Source organism: Numida meleagris, chromosome 4 (genome assembly GCF_002078875.1).
Source record: "Numida meleagris isolate 19003 breed g44 Domestic line chromosome 4, NumMel1.0, whole genome shotgun sequence".
Lineage (NCBI taxonomy): Eukaryota > Metazoa > Chordata > Aves > Galliformes > Numididae > Numida > Numida meleagris.
Genome location: NC_034412.1, coordinates 48,884,402 through 48,901,229, shown reverse-complemented (window position 1 = coordinate 48,901,229; position 16,828 = coordinate 48,884,402). Strand labels below are relative to the sequence as shown.

The 16,828-nt window shown below is 37.1% G+C and overlaps 2 long non-coding RNA genes across 2 annotated transcripts; both read right to left on the bottom strand.

Annotated features, from left to right (window-relative positions):
- On the bottom strand, positions 205 to 13,231 carry LOC110398270. The gene is made up of 3 exons (XR_002438295.1): positions 11,775 to 13,231; positions 10,820 to 10,862; positions 205 to 1,891 (listed from the first exon to the last, which is right to left on the bottom strand). It is a non-coding gene; the product is annotated as an uncharacterized LOC110398270 (long non-coding RNA).
- Positions 13,571 to 16,488, bottom strand: LOC110399146. Its single transcript, XR_002438917.1, has 3 exons — positions 16,366 to 16,488; positions 14,692 to 14,757; positions 13,571 to 14,010 (listed from the first exon to the last, which is right to left on the bottom strand). It is a non-coding gene; the product is annotated as an uncharacterized LOC110399146 (long non-coding RNA).

Below are 16,828 nucleotides of genomic sequence, written 5' to 3'. Positions count from 1 at the left end.
TTACTTCTCAGCATGTCTTTACAGTCTAAGTTCGGAATGGGAAAGAATAAATATTACTAGTCAACTTCATTTTTTTTCAGTTTATGATACCACATGGAAGCCCAAATAATAAGGCATTTCCACTTCTACATGATATTACAGTGTTACTTTATTAGCATTATTTAGAGCCTTGATTCAAGGAAATCTGTGTGTAAAGGTACGTATATCCACAGTCATCAATGTAACTATTGTTATGTACAGCTCAGTAACCCAGCATTGACTTGTTTTATGCATAATATAAAGTCAAATGTGTATCAGTTTTATTAGTGAAGGGAGTGATAGATGCAGCAGCTAGTCCTCCTCATTTCCTTCAATTAAGGGAGTTTAGATATGGAAGATTAGACCTCTTTCTCTTGTTTGGAACAAAAGCTTTCCAAATATTAAACGCAAACTCTGTTTTCCACTGAAATCTAGCATGTGAGCATAATCTTCAAGGGAACAGCATTAGCAATGTCCTAGTGCTATGGCTTTGGGGCAGGATGAAGTTCTTTGACAGATAATGATTTCCTTCCTCCAGCATTGAACTGCTCTAAACTTTATACAGGATGATTCTCCAGCTTAAACTTCCCTTTTTGCCAACTCTATTTGCTTTCCATCAGGAGATGTTGACAGTTTGCAGCTCTGTCTCCAGAACTCCAGATGGTTCAACGAAAGTGAAGGATATCATCATATGACATGGTGTTTCAGATTTTTTTTCCCTCCAGTACAAAAAAAAAGGAACAGTTTAATGTCAGGTCAAATCTGTAATTTAAACTGATAGGGACAATAAACACAAAGAGTTGTGCTCTTTCTTGCAAGGGTACAATAAACAGGAAGAGAACAAGTCAGGTAAAGAGATGTAAGAAAAAGGGCTAAAGAAAGGCTAGACCTACAACAGATCTCTAAACTAATTAACTTAATCTCTGTTTATACTGAAGACCATTATGTTGAGTTGTGGATGAAATCTAAGCCTGAATATTTTCTGACTAGTACAGAGAGACATAATCAAACACATCATTCTCAGGGATTCAGAGGATAAGGTGGAGATCTTGAGTAAAAATCAACCTTAATGAAAAAGTGCTTTAAGCAGTGAAGCATTCACAACAGTTATGAATTCAGGTCCTTTAATTATTCATTAGGTCTGTGTTAATTCACTGTTGGCACTGAGCAAACTTCACAGAGACTATCACCACCACAGAGGCAGAACTGATTTCTTAGTATAGCACTTCCTCAGCTGTTGCTTTCATCAGAGGCTCTCTAGTCCACTTACTTCCATCCACAAAAGAGGTCACTTGGTAGGATGATGATCTGAGGATAGGTCTGACAACTGGGACAAAGCTTCTGGGTGGCATAAGGCTGTAGGCTTAGCCTTGTGAAACAGAGGTATACTGTAGTCATATCGAAGCAGAATGCAGATCGATTGGATGTTCTGATCAAATCCCCTGACCTTGCAACTTCCTTCTCTGTATCATTCCTTTGGACTACCTTAAACACAAACACCTCAGCAGTAAGGTAAGCTTCACACCCACCAGAATACAGCTACCTCTCTACAGCAGTCACCAAGAACATATTTTCTTAACACATCATTCATTTTACTGATTTCAGACAAACTGGAAGGCCAGTTTATTAGCTCACATGATGCTCCCCAGAAACAGCCAAAGGTATCTCAGCAGTGTTTTTTGTGATGTGTGCTTGCCTCAGCAGCCACAATCTTGAGAAACTAAAGAAAGAAGAACAGGAAATATGGCTCCAAGTTGCACATCTTTGAACTTCTTTTTTCCCATAGTACATGAGAATGAGCAGAATTCTGCCTGCTTTCAGAAAAAGTTCAGAGCCGACTTTCAGTGCTCTTTCCCACAGCTGCAAAAAGAAACTACAGAAGAAGAAGTAAAAACATTTTCAGAACATTGAAATTTAAAACTTTTCAGAAAAATAGCTGTGTTTTAGCCCAAATGACTAACACTTCAGAATCCTGTCCATCATCTGATCTTGCAGAGGTATTGCAGCAATTAACATGACAAGCAGTTAACTTCACATATGCATGAATACTGCAATTCTCAAGACCCATAGATGGGCAGAGAACACTGAAATCTGCCACTTATTCTGGTATAGCTGTTATCCAAGTGGCTTCCTTGAATAGTAGCCTCCTGGCAAACTCACTTCAAACAGATGGAGTATTCCTTTAGGGAGTTCTTTTCTTCTCTGCATTTGGCAGGCTGTTTAAATACACTGGTCTCAGCCATGTGCACAAATTAGTTGACACTTATCAGAAAGATTCCTGTTGTTTTAATATAAGAGAATTACTTTCTTTGGTATGAGTTAATGAAAAGCTAGAGAAAATGGAGGTATCTTTTCATACATACCCATTGCTTGAAATGTATGCTATGCCAAGTGCTTCATTTTACACTCATATTTTCCTCAAGGAAGAATAATGGACATTGACATTGTACCAGGACTACTATGCTTTTATTTTCACACCTTCTGCACATGTGAATATTATATATATCTCACAACATGTATATGTATCTATGTATCTACACTGGCAGAGTATACATACAGTAGAAATTATCATTTGTGCTAGAGCAACATACATTATCTATGCAAGTGCCCAAAGCTAGTAACTTTTCCAAAAGTTGTAGAGCATTTTTCAGTGACATTCATCAGACAAATCTGTTTGAAGTTCACAGAATATGCTTAAATCTGTATTAGATATATTTCAGCCTTATGAGAAGTGGCTGAGGGAACTGGAATTGTTCAGTCTGGAGAAGGGAAGGCTCAGGGGGACATTATTGTCCTCTACAACTCCCTGAAAGGAGGTAGTGGCAAGGTGGGAGTCGGTCCCTTCTCCCATGTAACTTGTGATAGCACTAGAGGGAATGGGCTCAAGTTCCACCAGGGGAGGTTCAGGTTGGATATTAGAAAAACTTACTCTCCGAAAGAGTGGTCAGGCACTAGAACAGGCTGCCCAGGAAGCCGGTTGAGTCAATGTCCCTGGAGGTGTTCAGTAAACGTTTAGACGTTGTATTAAGGGACACGGTTTAGTGGGAATTATTGGTGGTAGGTGGGCAGTTGGACTAGATGCTCTTGGAGGTCTTTTCCAACTTCAGTGATTCTGTGATTAAGCAGGTTTTATTTAGTCAAAGTCTAATTTGCAATTTCATTTTTCATCTCAGATTTCAATTTTACCAAAAGAAGATTTTCTCTTTAAAAATTCTGCCATTAATTGATATACAATCTTAGGGATACATACTATGTTAAAAACTTCACTGTCACACCAAAATAAACAGTCTTGCCCTCCTCTCCAGGGACAGGTAACTGAGTCTCCAGGTACAGCTGTCAAGAAACAGCATTCCAGAAGAAAGAAGAAGAAAAAGACAGTTGTCATACAATTACTTTTTCACAGGTACAGGTGCAGATCAGCACCCACCTTCCTGCAAAGACTACAGCATTATAGTATGAAATCCTTCTAAATTTTTTTATATTTATAGGGATTTACTAGAGAGGGCTTGCTATCAGTTAAGCAGGTAATGTTATGCTACCAAAGGTACCCTCAACAAACAGTACAGCTTCACACTCTGGTGACTTCCGTAAACTTCCATAAGCTGATAAATATCAGCGTTATCCATTAATAAGCAGCAAGTATAATCCTTCTTGGAACTCAGCTACTTTTATAATATTACAACTTTGAGGCAAGATCAGACCTACAGAATGTTAGCTATTAGGTTCTATTTAGTTTTTTCTGTTCTGCATGCTGGGTTTTTTATGTTTTAATTAAAAAAAAGAAACAGACTGTACGAACAGGCCTCTAATCACACAGTAAGCAACCTGCACTACCAGATCCTCAGAATTTGCCTGACAAAAATGAGGTTTTGTTGGTGTTAAGCAATTCTGACAATGGTGCTTGGCAGAGAAGCTGGAGTCTAAGTCCCAAAGCAAAAATGCAAATTACTGTAATACAGAAAGTAAATGCGTACTGATTTGCAAATCTTTGCTTTGGATTTAGCATGTACTCGTGTCTGATTAAAACCCAGAGACTGAAGTACAACTATTATAATTGGATTTCTAAAGCCTATTATAATTTTTTTTTAAAACTCATTAGTAATTCATGCATTTTGATCACATTTTCACTCTCTAGTAATTCTTTAAAGTATATATTTGCAAGTGAGCTGCATAAGAAGTTTTATGATTAGACAGATTCAAACCAATTCAGTGGCTTTGTTTATAGGGCAGCTGCCAAGACCTGAGTCACTGAGTCAGCCTGTGACATGCCCGCTTGTATAACTTGTGTTCTTTGGCATCCTTTGAAGACTTTGTATATCCGTTGTTGGATACGCAACACTACTCACATATCAAACAATATTAAAAAAAAAGAAATTGAATGATAAATTTGTATAAAATTAAGACTCTGCTCATTAAATCAGTGTATTTTTTACATCACGCACCACTCTTTTACTTGGTGACAGAAGAGAAAAACTTGAGACTGGTAAAAAGCAAAGCTTTTACTGTACATCACACTTTTGTACAAACAAACAGCTTTAAAATCTGCTAGAATGCTGTACCTTCTCTGATAGCAGAACCTGACAGACACAAAAAAAAGCCAACTGAGCCAGTTCATCAGCTGTAACCTGCTGCAAAATCATATCCACATACACAGAGAGCAAAAATACATCCTGTCTCTCCCCTTCAACCTAATCAAGTTAGGGAAAGGACAGTAAACTTCAGGCAGATTGCTTTGCTTTTTAAGAAAAAGTTGGATGTAATTTCAAATATAATAATATTTGGCCTCCACCATTCAGAGATTAGGCAGATTTCATACCTCTGGGAGTTGTTTCCAACCTAAATGCCTTGAGAACAACAACAAGAACAAACATGCTTTGAGACGACTGGAAGGACATTAGAGTTTGCTTTGCTTCCTCTAATGTTTAGAGAAATTTGGGGCTTTTTAAACCTTCATCTTTTGTTTTCATATACAGCTTTTCAGTTCTGGATCATAGAAGTTCCTAATCAATAACTGTTATTTTTTGCTCCTAAAACAGAGGTTTATTTAGTGAAACAACTAATTCTCATCAATTTGATTACTTTGATATCATCTTTAGGTGGTATAATACAATCCAATTCCATATCTGACTTTTTAGTTTGTCAGAGGTTGTTCTTATTTATCTTTCTCTGGAAAAGAAAGGAAATGTTTTGTTTGCTTTCTTGTCTCATTCTGCCTTTGAGGCTTCCAGCGGGTCAGGTTGGAATCCAGAATATTAATTACCTTGTGCACCATGACGTCAACATGATCTGGAGGAAACAGATTTTCCTGGGTTTCCTGTTCTAAACTGATGTGGGTTAGAGTCAGATTGAAAATCTGATAGCTAAGAACTGGAACCTCTCTAAATGCCGTCAGTTCTTCTTTACCTCACACAATATTGATTTTAATGTTCTGTTATGTTAGTATCAGGCTGAAATTAAAATACCTTTCCACACCCAGAACTTTGCATTTCCACGCTTAGAGAGAGGGCTGTCTGATGGTCAAGGATGAGAAAATGAAGTAGAGGTAGTCATTAAGGAAGGAAAACTGCAGAGTTTCGGGTCACCTTCATGGAAAGAGAATATGAGGACTCCGCTTGTATTTAGAATTACACTGGTACCGAGTTACTTCCAACTTGTTCTGGAGAAACACATTTACCAGATGACTAAATATAGAAGAATTTGAAGGTCAGTATTTGGAGATCAGTCCAGAGCCTGAGAGATGAAGTGTCAAAATTCATATGGGGAAAGAACTTGAACCAGTTTCAGGGAAGATCATAACAGGTAAGAGGGCAAGCAAGATTCCACCCAAGCTACAGGCAAGCCTCATTAGAGGCATCTTATCTGGGACAGAGAAGTCCATAATGTTCTGCACATTCTGTACTCTTTAAATACCCTCTACATCCCCCTATACCCAGGAGAATGTCTGGGGAAATTACTGTAGCTTCCACCCTCCTGCTTCCTTGACCCATGCACCAGCAGAAACTGATCACTGACCTGCAACAAGCATATCCCTTAACTAATAACTACAATCCTGATTCTGCAGCTTGTAAATCATGGAAAAACTATGCCTGCAAGCTTACAAAGAAAGCTGATGAGAAGGACTGAAAGACAAAGGAGGGAACTCACACTCATAGGTCCCTGCTACAACACTGACTGAGATTGGGTCTCTCTTTGCAAGAGCAGGCAGCTTTCAAGATGGAAAACAAGTTCAATGGGACTACTTAGTAAGTCAGGAGTCCTCACATAAAAAGATCAAATTGTTAATTAGTAAAATCCTGTCAAACCTCTAATTTCTCTGTAATTTTGTATTTTTCAGAAGACATAATTGGCTGTGATAAGTAAAGGCTTAATACTTTTCCAGCATTAAGGGAAAAAGCAGAAGTTTTATTTTATCCAAATGGTAAAAATCACTTTATATTAAAAAAAAAATTGTCTATGATAAACAGAATCTTAAATTTTGTTTCGTCAGGAGTATTAGATGCACTTGCATTATTTTCCTTGATGGGCAGCTCAGGCAAAAAAAAAAAAAAAAAAAAAAAAAACCAGACATTTTCAAAGAGAATATAGAATCATTGAGGTTAGAAAATACACATAAAATCATCACAGAAAATATTTCCAGCATTACTGCATGAGTTGATATCATTTATTCCCAAAAATCTCATGACAAGTTTGAAACTGAAAGTCACCATAACCCTGTGTAAGTTCTGTGACTCACCTATTGTGTAGGGGTAACAAATCTGTTTCTTAACCAGTAATTGATATTAAATATAATTTCTCTTTTCTCATGAACACTAATTGTCATACATTTATCATAATACACTGTGAATGGGCTTCAAAGTGCAATAGATTTAGAAGCAAGGAAACTGACTGAGGAAGAGACGAAAGAATTTCTATTAACATTTAAAAATATCTACATAACAGTAGAACATAACTTACTCTTTGTGAACACTTAAAATAGCAATAAAGGTTTTTGAAGGTCACTTTAAATTATTAAGTTCAGGAAAAAAAAGGTGAATTTCAATGTTTCCGCCACCATATGTGGCAACATATGCAACATAGCAACAACCATGTGACCTGTACCATAGACATTCACAGTTCTTGCAGAAAAACAAACATGCTTTAGATAGCTCCATGTTTGTCGCATTTTTTTTTTCTTTTTTGCTGTTGCAGTTGTTTCTGTTCTGTTTCAATTTACATATAATCACTTTTACTACACAGACTCATAACAGAAAAACTGAAACACGTATGATGTGTTTTGTTTCTTGAGTAAAGCATTAACACAAGTTACAGCTTTGGAGGTCATGCTTATATATGCAGACAGAGCTGAAATTTAGGATGGTGGTATAAGAGTGAAGAGCACTAAGAATCCACACTGCCCCTGTTCCTTCACTGCCGGACACTCGTCGCATTTGGTCACATTATGGGTTTCCTCAATGAGCTGTTCCTGGGGATAATCAGTAGCTGATAAAGCAGCAGAGATAATCCAAGAGATTCTCCATGGTTTCACATACCATGCAATATGTAATTGACTCAACTTTGAGAAGGCTGAGGAAGTTCACACGACTAGGCAGCACCGCCATCAGATTTGGTATGGGATCATGGAGGTATGAGGATGACTTGCAAGCCCACATCCTGATCATGCAATGCAGGAAGATGTTTATACATAACCAGCCAGGCTTGCAAGTTCTGCTTTTTCTTTCTGAGGAGTAATGCCTACTGAGAGATGAAGCGTCAAAATTTGTATGGTAAAGATCATGAACCAGTTCCAGTGAAGAGCATGACAGGTAAGGGGAGAGGAAAAATTCAATTTCAGCTACAGGAAAACCTCATCAGAGGTATCTTGTCTGGGACAGAGAATCCTATTCTGCACAATTTTCAGGAATATTTAATTTCTAAACCATCTCTGGATGGTACTTGTCAATGAAGAGCTACCCAAATTTTTCATGAATTAAATTGTACTTTTCTAATTCTGTCTCTCTCCTGACTTCTTAACTTGCTTTTTGAAATTCCTACTTTCTGGGACATTTCCACAAGGAAGTAATTATCAGCAGAAGTAGTACAGTGTAAAATCAGTAGGCCTAATTTAAATAAAAACATTTGCCACAGAAAAATGTAAACACTCATTATATATAAAGTCTGGCTTCTCTCTACAAGAAACTTCACAAACCTTGATCCTAAAACTCTTTGTCAAACTGGTCATACTAAGGACTAGGAACCCTGAAAAGCAGGCCTTTTTCTTGGAATCATGATGAACCTTTTACAGATGTGTTCATAGTTCTGTGGTAAGGACTATTCTCAAAAAATGGCGTCTTGGACTGGGTTTTGGAAGACTCACCACAACTTTTATGAGATCTTGAATATAATAAATTTTCATTTAGATTGTTACAGATAATAATAGTCTTCTGTCAGTATTTACTAAATGCTGCATTGTAAAATTAACTTACATTTTAACATTGAGCCGCAAATAAAATTTTTCACATTGAAATTGCCTTGAGGTTAAGTGCCAGCATGCTGTCACTAAAACATTTTGAAAATATGTATAGATTTTGCCAGATTTTGCTTTGACTAAGATTTATAAATTAGGGGGAAAAATTGTTAAAATGGCACAAATATCAGCTTAAAAACATTTCCTTGCAATGAATCTGTGGGGTTTTTTAAAATTTAAATGCTTCAAATTACAATATGTTGTTTCCCTTGACACTAAAATTGTCAACTGTCAGCTTACATTTCCATTTTGAGCAACATTATTTCTAAGTGAAATGAAATGAAATATATATTACAAAGTTTTTAATCAATCCAGATAGTCTTCCAGTTAATTATTAAAATGCCAGTCCAAGCGTCCACCTACCACCAATATTTCCCACTAAACCATGTTCCTTAATACAACATTCATCCTTTTTTTGAACACATACAGGGACGGTGACTCCATCACCTCTCTGGTCAGCCAGCTCCGATACTTCACTACTCTTTCTCAGAGGCTTTTCCTGATATCCAACCTGAACTTCCCTTGCTGCAGCTTGAGGCCATTTCCTCTTGTTCTGTATCTAGTTGCCTGGGATAAAAGGACAACCCTTACCGCACCACAACCTCCCTTCAGGTAGTTGAAGGGAGATATAAGGTGTCCCCGAGCCTCCTCTTCTCCAGACTGAACAACGCTAGTTCACAGAATCATAGAATTACCAAGGTTGGAAAAGACCTATGAGATCATCCAGTGCAACCATCCACAAATCACCAATAGTTCTCCCTAAACCATGACCCTCAACACAATGTCTAAATGTTCCTTGAACACCTCCAGGGTCGCTGACTCCACCACCTCCCTGGGCAGCCCATTCCAGCACCTGACCTTTCTTTTGGAAAAGTAGTATTTTTCCTAGCGTCCAGCCTGAATCTCCCCTGATGCAACTTGAGGCATCAGGGGAGTACCCTGAGGGTAACTGGCCTGACTATTAAAGATTGAAGAAGGCATAGAGAATCTCAGTCTAATCTTGGTGTTTAGTTTTTTTTGTTGTTGTTGTTATCTTTTGTGTGTTTTTTTTTCCCAAAAAAACTTCCATAAACAAAATGTATGGAGGCACAGGAGAACTACTTTACACTGCTAGAAAAAAATCCAATAAACTAGGGCAATCCAAAGACATCAGACACTGTAAACAGAGCAAAGCCTGAACACCATGAACTGGCTACAGTCAGATGACAAAAGTGGGAACCAGCAGTAGCTGGTTTGTCTGTATTGTTTTTTTTTTCCTTAAAAAGGAAAAACAGGGATCAAAATTGTTATGCAATCCCCAAATTTAGGACAAAATAGTATTTTCTGTTCCTTCCACCCACAGGAGAAGGGAGAAAAATATTAATAAAAAAAGTTAAAAGTCTGAAATGCATGTAGCTTCTCCTGAATGTTTTATGAAGTACTGCTGCAGTACATAGACTTTCCATACAGCTATTCTGTATCTGTTTACTCTACTAAAGCTAAAAGAAATACTTTCACTCTGCATTGCTATCTGCTTTACATAAACACAATGAACATATCAGAGAGTACACAGGAATTTGCAAACTTCCATATCCTGTGTCTGATAGTGGTCACTACCACTGTTATAAGAAAGCAGGAGACAGCAATGAGATAACCCTATCACCGCAGAAAGCTGTTCCCACCGCCTGAAATTGATTTGTGCATCTTCTCAAAATAACTCTAAAATCTATGACTAATCTTGACACCCCTGCAAGGAAGCTGCATGTTCTTTAGCCCTTTGGCTTTTGTATTATATCAAAATTCTTGACTTTCCGGTGCATTTCCAAAAACATCTCAAGATCACACCTCTTGCCCAACTATATAGCCAAATGATAGAAGCATTTTCTTTCCGCAGCTAGGAGACACAGACTTCAAGTGCAAGATTTTCAAGTGAAGGATTGCAGACAGCAGCAAACAAAATCAGGGAAAAACACCACACCAACTGCAGTAAGTTTCTTTACAATCCAAAAACCACCCTCAAGATGCATCAGTGAGGTTCAAATTAGACGGTGGTTTTGATCACTATTAAAATTCACATCAAGCTATTTACAGCTTTCTACAGAGACATGCTAACAATCTCCAAGCCACTTCCCTCATATTCCCTATTTTATCAATGATGGTCTACTGGACCACTGTGAGACTAGTGCTGCTTCTCAGTAATGAAAAACACAATTTGGCAAAGACATTCTGAGCTTCTTAAAAAATTTAAGGCATTCTCTGAAACCAATCAGAACCATTTCTTTTTTTGTTTTTCTCCCATGGCTCTGATACTCTGCTTACCTGTAAGAAGTCATGTCTTCTTCAAAGTAAGCTCAAATGTGGACTGAAAAAGAAAATTGAAAAAGAGGCTTTTTCAGCATGAGTGAGTAAACTGCAAGGAAAATTCAGCTTTAAAAAGTTTGTATACTCTATAACACTATCTTTTGTAAACTAACTTAAATTTTCCTTATAAAACTTCAAGAATATTATTCTCTGATATCTGAAGTCACACAAATTCCATTTCTTGTGAAAAAGTCGTAGTTTTCCAAGATGATAATAAGAAATAACAATGAAAATATGTTGCTGTGTTGAGTAGGAAAATGAGTGAATTAGTAGTAGGATTTAGACAAAACTTCGGAGTGAGTTTTCATTTTGCATTTCGCCTTTATACCAGGTTGCATTCCCCTTGTTACTAGGTATTAATTCATCAAATTAGAACATTACTATAGGATTTCAAAGCTAATGGTTTTTTTCTTTTACTTTGGGCATAAAGGGAGAGGGAGAGGATTTTTGACCTTTGGAAAGGACAAGAAAAGAGACAAGAGATAAAAGATTATTATACCTTAGAATAATAGAATGATTTGGGTTGGAAGAGACCTTTAAGACCACCTAGTTCCAAACCCCTCCAGTGTAAGGCGAGACACTTCCCATTAGACCACATTGTTCAAAGCCCCATCTGGCTTGGAAATCATTCAACCTACTCAGTAAAGATCGCTCTGTACAGACGTTATTTAGTATAGTTTCTCCTATAAAAATCCCCCGCATGCTGGGATTTGTACTATTTTTAATCAAATACCCATTTCTTGGTAAATTTTACACTTAAGAATCTTTTACATACTCTTATTTTAATTTTATTTCACAGATTTCATCCTGTTGTATTGGCTTCTAGCTCAGTGGACTGTACAAAGTAATTCCTTGTGTTTTTTGTATGTGTACATGCAAAAAAAGTGAAAAACAAATTGTTGTGTTTTCTTACCTTCTCTTTTCTTTTTCTGCCATTTTTCTGAGATGATCATTATCACGACAGAGATGAGAGTCATGTCAAAGCTGAATGTGAAAAAAGGATGGCAAAGAGGCCACACTGTGCTCTTAATATAACGGGGAATAGCTCACAGTTAGTATGAGATAAGCCAGCACAGAGATGCAAAATTCCAAAATAACTTGCACCGCCAACAATTCTGTTTAATAAATAATTAGTTACTGACTAATCTACTTTAATTTTCCAAACTAAAAAAAAAAAACTTGAAGACTTATTACACAATATAGAGGAAGAAAATTATGTTTACATTCCTATCATATAGCAGTATAACTTCACATACAACGCATGTGCAGAACTAGGAGAATAAAAATAGCAAGTCCTAAAAAGAATTTGAAAAAAGCAGTTATTTTGAGATGTTGTACACCTGCAATATTTTCTCCATAAATATTTTGATTAATTCAGGATCCCCACAAAGGAGAACCTTACTATGAATCACCTTCTGTTTGGCTGGCTTTCACAAAGCCACAGGAATGTTCCCACTCTGAAATGTACATTTAATTGGAAGGAATTCATCAACTGTTTAGAGTAGGAGAAAAAAAATAAACTCTATCTGTTTGAAAGCACAGTACTTTTTAGGATACTTGACTCAACAGTAAGTTGTCTTGTAATTTTCTGATGATTTCTCTACCTTAATAAGAACTTGAAGTATCTTCAGCACAAAGAGAAGTGGATTCTAATCTTTCTTTAATGTTCTTCTCTCCTTTCTATTCTTGCTGCACACTCAATTTATATACGGAAGTTTCTAACTATTGCCTAAGAATTTTTTTATCCAGGAAATCTGAAATGATTACAATTTACCCAATTATTCAAGCTACAAACATTCTGGGAAGAAAGGTTTCTATCTGGCAGCACCTATTCTTTCAAGAAGATGAATGGGTTAACTTTTAATGTGTTATGATGGAGTCCAGTACTGCAGAGCAATCTAATCATCCCACAGTGAAAAGGAACACCACATTGCAACACAAAGGTCTCTGAACAGCCTGTACAACTGTCAGCTGATATCACGTCAATGCTAATTAAGTAGAGATGACACAACTTTTGTAAGAGGGTATGGGGAAAGACATCTTAACTTGGGAAAACTTGCATTGTTTTCTTGAGTAATATTCAGCTTTAGAAAGTATCTTATTTATATATTGCTTACCAGTTCTACCTAAGGAAAAAAAAAACAAATGTGTACTCAAATCTGAAAGGAAAGACGAGTTAATCTTGGATCTTACAGAAGTAACAGGTAACAAGTGGATACTGTAAGGAAGAAAAACAAGCGTTCCTATAAGGTAATTGAGCTTACAAAGTTGAAAGATTCCTGGTGCCTATGAGAAACAGAAATTCAACAAGATTATATACGTTGTTGTAATAATGCCATTCATTTCAGAAGAGCTTCTAGATGGGACATAACTACTTACATACCTTATTGATATAACAAATTATGCTACACTAAATCATAAAAGATAGTTATGTATCCATTTAACTGATTAAAAAAGTAATGCTTTGAGTTTTTTGTTTTTTAATAAAATAACAAATATTCCTAATTTCATTTCTCTTTTAAGAGAAGAAGAAAGACACTTCACTTTTTTTAAGTGTCTTCTTTCCCACAGCTGGTGAGGGGTCTGGAGCACAAGCCTTATGAGGAGTGGCTGAAAAATCTGGGATAGTTTAGTCTGGAGAAGAGGAAGCTCACGGGAGACATTATCACTCTCTACAAGCACCCGAAGGGAGGTTGTGGCAAGGTGGGAGTTGGCCTCTTCTCCCATATAACTGGTGATAGGACTAGAGGGAATGGCCTCAGTTTGTACCAGGGGAGATTCAGGTTGAACGTTAGGAAATTATTCTCCAAAAGAGTAGCTGGATGCTAGAACAGCCTGGCCAGGGAGGTGGTTGATTCACTGTCCCTGGAGGCGTTCAAGAAACGCTCAGATGTTGTGTTAAGGGACATGGTTTAGTGAGGAAATATTGGTGGTAGGTGGACAATTGTACTGGATGATCTTGTAGGTCTTTTCCAACCTTGGTGGTTCTGTGATATTTTAAGTAATAGCTACCAATACAGTGTCATGAACATTTTCCACACGTGGAGATTATTCATATGAAGCCAAGGATTATACACTCTTGAATGGGTAAAAAGGACAGATCAATAAACTCACATGCAGCACAGTACTCCTGAGTTTACATGAAGAGCCTGGATAAAAAGAAACTTAGAGTGAGTTAACACGCACACGCGCGCACGCACACACACACAATATAATCAGAACAAAAAAACTAGAAGTCAAAACTGTACTGAGCATCAGCTCAGCCCAATTTATAAACTAGGTTATAAGTTGTGAAAAGAAAAAAAAAAAAGAGGAGTGGAACCAGTCCATTAGAAATCAGTATTTACACAATATTTCATATTCTACAGACTTTTTAAAATGACTTTTTCCTGTGAAAAAAAAACATATATACACAAACCAAACAGCTCTCTCAAGGTCTTAAATCATTTGAATTTTTTTGGAGGGGAGAGATTAGTGAACATGTAACGTGTCATTTGAGATATCTGAGTATTGAAAGAGATGATAAATTGCAAAAGTACTTTCGAGTTCAGATATAAGAAAAATAAAGCTTAATAACATGTACTGAAGACATTAATTTTGCAATGACTCAGATAAAAGGAGTGTCCGCATATTAAGAAAAAGGAAACTCGCAGTGGTTGACAAAGCACTTCTTCTGGAAATGTTTGTGAAGTGGATCTTGGCCACTTAAACACACAATAGTAGAATAAAATAAAACAAAACAAAATAAATTAAAAGACATAAAGTTAGCACATAAGATTATTATTGAGGCTTTCCTTTGTGCGTGTACTACTAAAATAAAAGTGACTTACTAGTTCACAGAATGAAGCTCTTGTGGCTTGACAAGGGAAAAGCAGTGGTTACCATGGTCAGAGGTACTGCACAGCCAGCAAAGTAGCAGTTGTATGTACATTAAACAAAACAGAAAAGGATGACAGTCAGTGACACACCAGGCTAGCTTCCCTTTTGAGAAACATGTAGGGAGGATCATAACCCCTGAGGGCAGAAAGCTCCGTATCACTTTGGCAACCAGTGGGAGCATATCAAGTTGTGTTCAGAACGCAGTGGTGATTCTCTTACAATATACCATGCACCTCTAATTGAAAACCTTCCGAATTTTTTTACATAAGCTCTCCCTTGGGCTCATAATATTGCTTTTTCACACTCCTGTAATTTAACACAGCCTCTTTTCTTTATAATGATACTTTCTAATCTCATTCTGATCTCCCTCTTTTCTTTGATTAGGTAAAAAAATATATATACACATCACCTGCAGTGACAAGAATGCAGAAAAGCTCTTTTACAAGTGGATGTGCCAGCAAGGAAGTCCAAGACATCATCTGACAAGTGAGCAAAATAGCGTCACACTTTTTCATTTGAAACAAGTGAATTTTTCACAAGCTAGAAGCATGTGGGACTACAGCTGGATATGATTCACTATTAATTGTAATGACAGATTCAGTGCAGTAGGGGTGCACACTGAAAGCCACAGCAGGGTAGAGGAGCGTGAGGTCCCAGTCAAATAACATGGCAGACAGACAAGAACTGCTGCAAGCTGAAGAGGCAAACATGTCTATTCTCTGTAGAGCAAATACACTCCTGTCCAGTGAATCTACTTTTGAGTAGTCTTCCTTTTATATGAGCAATTTGCCACTTTAAATTGTAAACTAAATTCTAAATTAGAAGTATTTTTTGTTAACAAAATGTACATGATATACAGTAATGCAGCTGCTGCGGCAGCAAACCGGTTTAGTTTGTCACTGTATCTTAGCACTAGAAAGTGCCAGTGCTCAGGGCACAGTCAACTCAACGAGTGTCTACTAACTCATCACTTACAAAGCAGTTACTGGTATGATACTTTTTCAGATCTTTGTGTTGATTCTCCAGTATATACAATAAGTGCTGGTACATTGCAAACAAAACTGAAAATGTCTATTAATGTTTATTAGCAGCTTCTCTTTATTTCAAAGGATGAATCACCTCTTGGCTCTCCGAAACTCTGAGCCACTCCTGCACTGATTCATACTCACTATTATTATTATTATAGGAACTTGAGTGAGATACGCCAGTCCGTATAACCAATGCCATAACACATCTGATTCATCCCAAAAGGCTCACAAACAGTGAGCACAGTATGATACCAGGATGTACACAGCAACAGAAATGTAAAATCAGAAATCTTAAATATATTTGCTGAAGGACTAGCAGCTGTGTAAGACTCTGGGTAGCTGTCAGCAATACACTGATGCTCATGAGTGGTTTAGATTGAACTAATAGATACAGAGCCCTACAGGCTCCTAAGGCAACAGAGAAAGAGACCATTTGCATACAGGCAAGGCATCATTGACAGGAAACTTTCTCGTTTATGTCCATCTCAAAAATAAAATTGGGGCAGGGCAGGAAATGCACACTGACCTCCAGAGATCGTTTTTATCATTTAGGTTTCTCCAGAATTTTTAAGAATCTATCAATAAATGTGTGCATACCTGGTAATTCTCTACTGAAGGATGTTGCTATGAATCTACCACTACCACACCTTATAGGTACTTGTATGTAGATCCAGAGTAAGTTGAGGCTCCAGTGCAAATCTTGGCAACTCCAGAAATACCTTCCTGGAAACAAGGAAAATAAAAGGTGCCGTTTCTTAAACCTATTAGTCAAAAATGCAGTTGCAAATGTTTTTAGCGACAGTAGAAGTAAAATGTAGTAGCATAACTTCTTAATAGATTATTTAGTTTCAAGTTACAAGTATCCTGTTGTGACTCCCATCAGTAAGAATTTGATATCCAGGTTACAGGCAGTACAGCCTCAACTCCTCATCTCCCACTTTTGGATTGATAGCAGATCAATCGCGTGGTCTACTGCCTCTAATCTAAAGCAGCTTACAAGTCCCATGGAGCATGTTTTTTTCCTTCAAGTGATGTTTTCCCTTTCTTCTTCCTCCCACCA